This window comes from Magnolia sinica, chromosome 17 (genome assembly GCF_029962835.1).
Source record: "Magnolia sinica isolate HGM2019 chromosome 17, MsV1, whole genome shotgun sequence".
In the NCBI taxonomy this organism is placed as follows: Eukaryota; Viridiplantae; Streptophyta; class Magnoliopsida; order Magnoliales; family Magnoliaceae; genus Magnolia; species Magnolia sinica.
In genome coordinates this window covers 34948930-34957846 of record NC_080589.1, presented here as the reverse complement: position 1 = coordinate 34957846, position 8917 = coordinate 34948930, and the positions used below count along the sequence as shown (strand labels likewise).

The following is an 8917-nucleotide window of genomic DNA, read 5'->3' as shown; positions in this document are numbered from 1 at the left end:
AAGACGTTTTGGTGCAACCAACCGTTGGGGGAACGGAGCAACTGGCTTCTCTAGAAGTTCCGGTTCTAATTTTTGTGGGGCATCACTAGATCCATCATTGTTGTCCTCTTCTAGTTCTTGAGGCTTTTCGGGCCTAACAGGAAGAGTTTTATTAATGATCTTTCCACTCCTAAGAGTGGTGATGGATTTAGCGTGCCCCATCTGATTTGAAGAGCTGGGATCACTAATCTCGTACTGCGGTTTAGGATTGGGGAGAGGTTGTGCAGGAAGCATCCCCTTTTCTATAACCGTCATACGAGAATCTATCTTTTGCATAAAATCTGTAAATCCCCGCATTGCCTGAGCCAGCTCTTGTATGGAATTTTGAACCGGTTCCTCTTGAGGTTTCACTTGATTTGGATTTTGATTGAAGAAACCTTGAGGGGTAGCCGTTTGTCCATTCCTCCAACTAAAGTTTGGATGATTTTTCCAACCAGGATTGTACGTATTGGAGTTAGGTCCAGTAAAAGGTCTTTGATAGTTGTTTATGGCATTGGCTTGTTCATTCAACACTCCTCGAAAGGCAGGTATTGTAGGACAGTTTTCAGTTGTGTGAATGTTGCAATCACAGATGCCGCAAACAATTTCATTGACCTTATCCTTCTTTCCTTCCATGGCCTCAAATTTTCTTATGAGATTATTCACTTTATACTTGAGATCATCTTCTTCTTTCAGGAGATACATTCCGCCTTTCTCCTTAGATTGAGTTGGTCTAGACGTGGTGTTTGATTTTGGGTAATAGTCCCAAGATTGTGTTTTTTCAGCCAGACTGTCGAGGTAGTCCCATACCTCGTCGACATCTTTATTAATGAACTCTCCATTACACATTGTCTCGACCATTTGGCGCATGGAAGATGTCAGTCCATCGTAGAAAAAATTTGTAATGCGCCACGTTTCAAATCCGTGTTGTGGGCATGAACTGACCAAATCTTTGAACCTTTCCCAACATTGGAAGAATGTTTCATCTTCCTTTTGGGCAAAGTTCATGATTGCTTTTCTGAGGGTAATCGTTTTATGATGTGGGAAGAATTTTTTATGAATTCCCTCTGCATGTCATTCCATGTGCCAATGGATCTAGGACGCAGTGAATGTAACCACGTCTTAGCCTTCTCTTTTAAGGAAAAAGGGAAGAGTTTCAGCCTGATTGTATCCTCAGATACATTAAAAAAATATAATGTAGCTATAATCTCATCGAACTCTTTTAAATATAAATATGGACTTTCTGATTCAAGTCCATGAAATTTGGGAAGGAGTTGGATAACTCCTGGCTTGATGTCCATTTGTCCTATGTTTTCAGAGAAAATCATGCATGAGGGCGTACTCACTCCCGCCGGTTGTAGATAATCTCGTAAAGTACGAGGAGGGGGTGCCTGATGCACCTCATTCTCATCTTGGGTATCCTCCACCCTGGATGGAAGTAGAGGAGGTTGGTCTTCAGCCATAACTTCAGTTAACTCAGGATATTTCGAGCGGTGTCTAGTCCTACGATGGATAGTCAACCCCTCAACCAATTCTCCTTCTGTCAAGAGACGTCGAGTGTTGTCACGGGCCCACTTGGGCATGAAACACTCGCAGCCCTCAATCAAATTCAAAGCCTAATCCTAAGAAAAGAAAATCTAAAAAGAAAGAAAGGTTTAGAAAGAAGTTACCAACTTGGAGTCCCTAAAAAAAACTACAAAATAAGATAAAATAAGTTAGATTCTAAAAAAAAGAGAAGAAAAAAATCCTTAAAACAAAGATAGCAGTAAACTGATTTCTAAAAGGGAGTGGAAATTTCTAAAATAAATTAGGAAAGTTCTAATCTAGAAAGTAAATTACTAAAAGAGAATAGAAAATAGAGAGCAGAGAGAAAGCTTACCGAATTAGAACTTTCTACCTTAACAGCCTACACAATAGGAAAGTTAGTTTCTAAAAGAAAAATTTCTAAAAATAAATTAGGACACAAAATTAGATTCTAAAAGAGCCAAAATTAGAAAGAATTTCTAAAATGGAAATAACTAACCTAGTTTCTAAAAACAAAAAGAGGAAAGTTTTTAAAAATAAACTATTTCCTAAAAATAGGAAAAATACTAGAATTAGAAAAAAATTTAAAATTTAAACCCTAATTGTAAAAGTAGAAAAAGTAGAGAAATTAGGAAGGAATTACCAATTTAGAGACTTATGTCAGAATCCTACAAAACAGGAAAATAGGTTAGTTTCTCAAAATCAGAAAAACCTAGATCTATAGTTAGAAAAATCCTAATCTTGAACTAATTCTAAAGCTAGTCGCCGCGGTTCCAACGCCGTGACTTGCGCACCGAACCGATACCCAGGCAAGAAGATGCCGATCTGCGTTTATTCCGAAGAAACACCGTGCGTTGCGAATTTCGAGGGAATCTCTACAATTAGTCCCATCAATCAATCATTAATGCAAGCCTTACCTCAAATACAACAACCCATCCCTCTTTCTCCTCAAAGTCAACTCTCTCTCTCTTCACCCATCCCTCTTTTACTCACTTTTCAAACAAACCCATGCTTCATTAATTACACCCATCACTCCATCACCTCATATCACTCCCATCCTCTCATTTTCTCTCTCATTTCTCAAATCTCTCCAAGCAACCCAAGCCTCTCACGTCCAACACTTCTCTCCCAAACCACAAGTGTGGTCCACCTTCTCATCTTCCATCTACACCTCTCATCTCTCATCCACACCATCTAAACCCCATCAACCTCCATCAAAGTTGAAGCTAAGGAGCATTGGAGTCTAAGGGACCAAGAAGAAGGAAGATAAGGTGGGTGATTTTTCATTATTTTAAATTTTAGGGCCCACTTGTTGGTGGGACCCATTTGGATGTATGTGATTTAATCAAGAGGGCCCATAGTGGCGGGGTTCCTCTATCTCACCGTATATCTCTCTCTCTATCTCTCTCTCTCTTTCTTTGTAATGGCGTGGATCCCACCAATATGTGTTACATCTACCCCGTCCATCTACATCAGACGGTGTGGTCCACTCTATTACAGGTGATGATCCACACGATCCACTGTTTGGATGGGCCCAATGCATTTCTTTTTCTCTATATGTTATATTTTATATAATATGTATAATATTTATGTATTATATATATAATATAAAATATATTTATTATTGTATATATGTCGGTGGGCCACATCCACGTGGGACCCACCACATTAATGAATTTATGCATGCCGTCCAGCGTCCCTGGACGCTGGACGTTGGCGAACAGTTAAGTGTAAACTGACATGGGCTGTACTAACGAGCTAGCCAAGAGGAGGGAGTGGTGGGCCACTCATGTAGGCCCCACCTTGATGTATATATAAAATCCAAGCCGTCCATTTTGTTCCCCATCTCATTTTAGGCGTTGAGCCGAAAAATGAAGTTGATCCCCTTCCTTGGCGGGCCATACCATAGGAAACAAGTTTCCTACCTTTGATTTACTCCCTGATACTCCTGTATATTTGAAACAGCCCAATATTGGACTCTATGGGCTTGTATCAAGCCACAGGGCTAGTGTAGATATTATTGAAGCGGGCCTCGCTTGGGAAAAACAATTTTTCAAAAAAAAAAAAACAGAAGCATCAGCTGCTGCCGCCACTGACAACAGGCGCAGGTGCTGCCTGCGCTGGACGTCCTGACGGACGGACGGGCTGGGCTCACGGCCCCCAGCTGTGGCCCCACCTTGGTGCGTTGCGACCATCAACACCGTGCATTTGATGGGTCCCCATGGACCAGCCGTCCATCCCAAGAATCAGATTTATTCGGAACTCATGTGGGCCACACCATTTAAAATCGTGTGAAGACATGCCTAAATATATAAAATCACTTACTGGGGCCTACCTGAGTTTTGAACGTTGCTGAAACTTGGTTTGTACCGTCAGTTAGGTGGGACTCACACAATGAATGGGCTGGATTTGTGAACCACATTTCGGTGGGCCCCACATCCACCCTAGGTCCTGGTGACCTTATAAACAGGTTGGACGTCAAACGAACATCACGGTGGGCTGCCTGCCCACGTAGGTTGGGTGGCAAATAAACATTACGGTGGGCCCCTCCCTTGCTGCATGGCCCTGTGAACGGGTTGGGCGTAGATAAACATTTCAGTGGGCCCCTGGTCCACACGACCTATCAACAGATTGTATGGAAAACAAACATTACAGTGGGCCCATTTTGTATGAAAAATAAATATTACAGTGGGCCCTACCAGGCCCACGTGACCTTATGGATAGATTGGATGATAAATAAAAACTACAGTGGGCTCTACCCTGGTCCACATGACCCTATGAACAGTTGGTTGGAAAATAAACATTATAATGGGCCCTAAGTTGGGTGAAAAATAAACATTATAATGGGCCCTAAGTTGGGTGAAAAATAAACATTATATTGGGCCCTAGGCTGGGTGGAGAATAAGCATTATGGTGAGTCCTACTTAGGACCCACCTATGTATGTATTGTAAACCACGCCCTCTATTAGTGTGGGCTCCATCATGATGTATGTGTTTCATCCAACTGTCCAACTGTTTTGGAGATAATTTAAGGCCCATTTTATGAGGCCCATTGTAATGTATACAAGGCCCACTGGTGTAGCCCACTTGAGGAATGCAAGGCCCATGTGACTAGACCCATCTTGATGCATTTGTGGCCCGTTATTGAGGCCCACCTTGATATGTATCTGTGAGACCCATGTATGAGGCCATTTGATGTATTAGAGGCCCATGGGTCGAGGCCCAATAGGATGAACATAATGTCCCTTGTAGTGTGACTCCACCATAGCATATGTATTGACACTTATAACGGGCCACGCCTTGGGAGCAATGCTGGTTTGACGTCCACATTGATAATGTTGGTTAAATGTCTGCATTATAACTCTCCCCAAGGCCCACTGATAGGCCCATACTTGTGGTAAGTAGGCCGTCTAGGCCCATCTCCGTTATACACAGAGCTCATCTCTTTATACATGTTTAGTATAGATCCATGATTCATGATCATCCGCATCATATGTATGCCTGATGTGAGGAGTGACCGATCATAGCATATGCCTTCGGGTGAACTGTTTATGGGCTCCCTGATAGGCGGAGTTGCCTTTCTTTCATTACAAAATTAATCAATTACAATATTCTTCCATGATAAAAATTCATTAATTATTATATTCTTCCACACCCTCCTCCATTTCACAAACTCTCATATTCAGACTAAAATAAAAAAAATAAAAAAAATTATAAAGAAAACCACCAGAGGATGACTCCAACGTCGAGACCGAGTGGATATATGAGCGCACGAGGGCCGAATACCAGGAGGTCGCGTCCCTTACTATGTCGTGGTCGGTTGGAAAGGAGTGTGGCCTTACTCGCCCGAGGGTAGGGGGCAATACTAAGCTGAGTTTGACCAGCTCGAGAATGGGTCCGCTATCGACGTGTCTAGTAGAGGTATTGGCGGACTATTGGCCGGGCGGATAGTGAGGTTTCTTACGCTCACTTGGGTGTGCGGCTAGGAGAGCGATAGTGCCATTTGGAGTGTATTGAACCTCGGTGATTATCCAGAATGAGAACTGTACCGATACATAATGAGGATTGGCATGCTTGAGTTACATCTTGCATCGCATGGCTGTGTTATGGCCGATAGCATTCATATCTTGCACCGCATAGCCTTGGTACGGCTGATTGCATTCATGCGCTCATCACCATGATTCCGTATTACTTTGACCTTGCATTTTGAGCACGTTTATATTGCGCACACACTTACACCACCCTCTAAGCTTTATGTTTATGCACGATTGATGCGTGCGGGTGACGCCAGAACGCACGCAGACATAGTCTCGCCGTAGTTGGAGCGTGCAGCTTCTGGAGTTTTGTTTCTTTTGTTACATTGTATTTCTCCTTTCTGTCGCATTGTACTAAAAAGTTTTTGATCATAGTGGATTTTGTGGTAGTGTTCTTGTGGTTATTGTTGTGGGTTATGCTTTTGTTATGCTCATTATGAATCAGACTGATGATTTGAAACCCTCCTTGTAGTATCCCAGGATCGGAATCTGGTGAATGGGTGCCGAGATCCGAGAATGGGGTTCTGCGGAGGCTGTCAGTGCCGAATGGGGACAACAGATCTCCTTGGCAGATGCCTCTGGAAGATTGGAAGAAACCCGACGCCTCGCCATTATAAGAACTGAGAACCAGCAATTTTTCCAACATGCTTCCAACAGACGGATAGACAAATCGCTGAAACTGAATTTGGACAGAACTGTTCACTCCCCAAGTATATGGCTGTGATGTAAAAATAAGCTCGGTGAGACTGAGGTCGAATCCCAAGGGACTGAAACCTGTACGTAATCTAAAACTAAATAGAACTAGAACTAGAATAAGATGAAATCTAAATCGAATAAAATTTAAGGAATAATGGTGAAATATTAATCTAAAACTTAAAGAATTCAGAGGTAGGAAACTAGGGATTCAGAGGAACCACTTGTAGAGATCAGGGAGATCTTATGCCTGCATCAAGAATCATGAAAATTAAACTGAACTTATTTGATCTAGTTTTCACGAGATGAAAGGTATATGAATTAGAATGGATTCCATCACCAAACCATGCCCAGGAGACAAGGCAAACAACAGAATTAAACTAATTACCAACCAATCAACAATGCCTGAAGGTTAGGAAGGGTACCGTCATCCGACCATGCCCAGGAGACAATGGTGAACAACAGGGCTTCCTGACGTCATAAACATTAAAAGGAGGAAGAAATACTTAAAACCATCACAGATCTATTGTAATTTTAGTCACAACAAACCATTAAAAATAACTGAAAGTATTCCTTTTAATTTGAACAAAAATCAACATCAGTCAGTCTAAACAATAGGCACAAGCAGAGTCTCTCCCATCAGACTACAAGCTTCACCTCTTAGCCCTAGCTAAGAGGTTCAGCCAGACATGGATGGCTAACGCTTTTAAAAATAAAAATAAAATAAAATAAAAAATAAATCAGAAGAGAAAACGAACTCTCTATTGCCTTCTTCTCTCTCCCTTGCAATCGTCCAAGCAAAAACCGACCCCTTCTTCCTTCCCTCCTCCTTGCTTATATATGGGTGCAGACCTCTATCGGCTGGGAGTTAACAATCCCAAAAGAGCTGCGTGCGGCAGTGGAATGGAGGCTGAAGTTGGTTGCTTCCGCAAGATGTTCGCAGCAGCAGAAACGGAAACCTCTTCCATTTGATTTGATTTTGCGGTGGATATATCCCGGACTCTTTATTATCCAAACCGTTCAGACTCCTTAGGACTGGTCGGCCCTTCCCTGGAAAGGTTTTGAACGGTCCAGATGGACAGAACAATCCTTTTCATGTTTGCAAAACGGCCCGGAACGGCCGGCTTTTTACTGTGCGTAAACAGGGCTTGCGCATGGGTTAGCGCTGGACTTTCGATGGGACCCACTCCTTATGATTTCTACGAAATCCACTCCATCCAATAGACTCCTCTCGATTTTTCGGTTGGAATGGACTAGTTTTTGTCGAGTTTTGGTGTGGTCCACATGATTTTCCATATCGCCGTTCAACCTGCGTTTGAACGGTATTTTCCTGAGTATGCGAGCATAGATCATGAAAAACCTCATGTGTACGGTCGGTTTGACCTTCTGAAATAAATGGACAGTCCAGATCATCCTGTTGGTGGTCCACACTGAGATGACGGACGGACCGCTCGTTCGTCTGTTGTAAACAGAGGCGGGCTCTGTTGCGGTGAAACTTGCGGTCAAACGCAAGTTGGACTCTTCCCTTTGCTCGGTGCACTGCGAGTGCACAGCCTATGTGTACTCCCACGTACGCACGGTGGGTCCCATCTTGATGCATGTGAGAACTCTGATCCGTCCATCCTCTTTTTCATTTAAATTAAGGGGTTGATACCGAAATTGAGGTATATCCAGAGATCAGGTGGGCCCAAAATCGATGGTTTATGAGTTGATCTATCAGTTGGGCCACTTCCATAGAGATCCACGGGTTCAAATTTGATGTGTACGGTTCATTTATGGTCCTCAGGCCATGTATAACGTTGGGAGCCGATCAGATGGTGGGAACCCTGTGATCTTGCATTATGGACGGCTTTCTGGCCTGTTTAAAGTGAGTGGCTAGAATTTCTCTGATCTTCGGCGTGTAAATCCTCTATCTTGGTCCCATGGAGTCCCGTCCTATGCCTTGGTGAATTCAGAGCGTCAATCCATACATTTAGCATCATTTTTCAGTCCAGGTTCTTAAACACACTCTGCATTACAAACACGATTAATTCAGGCCGTTAAGCAATATCATAATCGTAAATCCATGCAATCAATGGGGTCTAATATGCAATATTTGACCCTCAACAACAACATATTATCAAAAAAATGTACGAAAAATTATTTCACTAGGCTGAATCACGTAAAAAATTACACCGTCCTTAAAGCATAATTCGCCCCCTTATCAATTGCTGATGGGTTACAGGCGAATTACTTCCAGCATAAGACAAGCCTTATCTGGATCTAGCGTGCAGCAATCACGATGGGTCCACTATGGAACAGTTGAACGCAGCAGATTTATTCTGGCAAACTCAGAATAGTAGAGATGTTCACAGTATTCTAAAAAGGAGATTTAGATTGTATCTGATCTAATGGGAGAGATGGTGTGTTGAGATGATGAAAATCGGACTGGAATGGTCTAATTTATATAGGCATCAAGTAGTGGACCGTTGCTAGGTGGCTATCAATGGTTCAGAACGTTTGTAAAACGTTTCTGACCGTTGATCATTAACTCCAGCCGTTTCTAGTTGTCGGATCAAAGGATCTGACTGTTGGATTATCATGGTCCGTCCGTTTTTGGACTGTTGTGGCTTTCAAGGCAGAGAGTTGTTTTCAAAAACTGCTGAACA

At 42.6% G+C, this 8917-nt stretch overlaps 1 non-coding gene across 1 annotated transcript; it reads left to right on the top strand.

The window, feature by feature from the left end:
• Positions 1–937: 937 nt before the first annotated feature.
• On the top strand, positions 938–1044 carry LOC131232195 (small nucleolar RNA R71). The gene has a single exon (XR_009164813.1). It is a non-coding gene; the product is annotated as a small nucleolar RNA R71 (small nucleolar RNA).
• Positions 1045–8917: the final 7873 nt, after the last annotated feature.